The sequence below is a fragment of the Cololabis saira genome, chromosome 11 (genome assembly GCF_033807715.1).
Source record: "Cololabis saira isolate AMF1-May2022 chromosome 11, fColSai1.1, whole genome shotgun sequence".
NCBI lineage: Eukaryota > Metazoa > Chordata > Actinopteri > Beloniformes > Belonidae > Cololabis > Cololabis saira.
Genome location: NC_084597.1, coordinates 45,924,682 through 45,926,033, shown reverse-complemented (window position 1 = coordinate 45,926,033; position 1,352 = coordinate 45,924,682).

The window sequence follows — 1,352 nt, the reverse complement described above, 5'->3', positions numbered from 1 at the left end:
TTATATTTTTTTATCCCCGATTTTTTTCTTCCCATTTACATCACCCATTTACATCACCCAGTGCTCCTCCCTAAGTCAGTCCTGGGCATTGCTCCCTCTACCAACCCCGGGAGTTCCTGCACTGAGCTCAGATCTCCTTAACCTGAGCAGTGAGCAGCAGCTTCTTTTCACCAGACAGGGTGGGGTTTCTCCGGCCGGACGTAGCGCGTGGAAGGATCACGTTATTCCGGCCGGATCCTCCCCACCCCATCTGGAACCCCGGCTGGCCAGAGGGGGGATGTATAGCCCAGGACTGATGCATGTTTTTGTGAGGGAACACGGGGAGAACATGCAAACTCCACACATGCACATGCTAACATGCACTTCAGAGCCCACAGTGTCCCCGGCGGGAATCAAACCCAGGACATTCTTGCTGTGAGGATATTACTACCAGCTGCGCCACCGTGCTCCGTTAATTTTTAAATTTTTAATTTGAATAAAGTTTAACAAAAATATTTTTTTTTCGGGGTCTAAACATGAAAACTGTTACCTGAAATGTTGTACAGAAGAGGGGGAGGAGGAGGAGTCCAAAGCAGCAGATGTGTAGCATCACCACATATTTATGAATGTAAATAATTAATAATGCTTCCCAAGGCCATAATAATAAACTGTAGCTTTCCGAGGAATCTGAATAATTATGACAATTAATTTGAACTCTCTCCCTTTTTGAAGTGGGAACCACCTCTGAAATCATTAATCTATTATCTGAAGTCATACATTATCACAGAAGGGATTTTACTAATCTATTATGAAAAACCAACTCTGAGGTGTAAACTTTATTAAAAGCCTGCATTAATATTAAAATCTGCAAATTAATGGATATTTGTAATAGTTTAAACGGTTATAGGACGGAAAACTAAAGAGAAGTGGAATAATAACGAAGAAGGATAAATAAGCATTAATTACCTAAATATCCTTAAATGTAGACATTAAAATATTCGGCTGGATTACAGAAGTGACAACTTTGATAAATCTCTAAACTTATGTTTAAAAAATTGATCAGTTAAAGAAAAATTGACTAATATGAGCTTATATCTATCACTATGTTGTGACATTAAGAATGATCTGAAAGTGCCATGGTTACGGAAAGGATGTGGAGATGTAACGAGTGCCTCTCCAGGGACGGCGTCTCGCCGTGGCAGATGCTGCATGAAGACAAGACTCAAATACCAGGACTCACATTTGCGCAGGCTTTTGGGTTGAGCGTGAAGCTCTCAATGGATTCCTGCCACGTGTGAAAGTACAACCGGCCAGATCGACAATCTAAATCAGTGTCTCCCAACCTGGGGGGCAGGAAACTTTGAAATTATGCA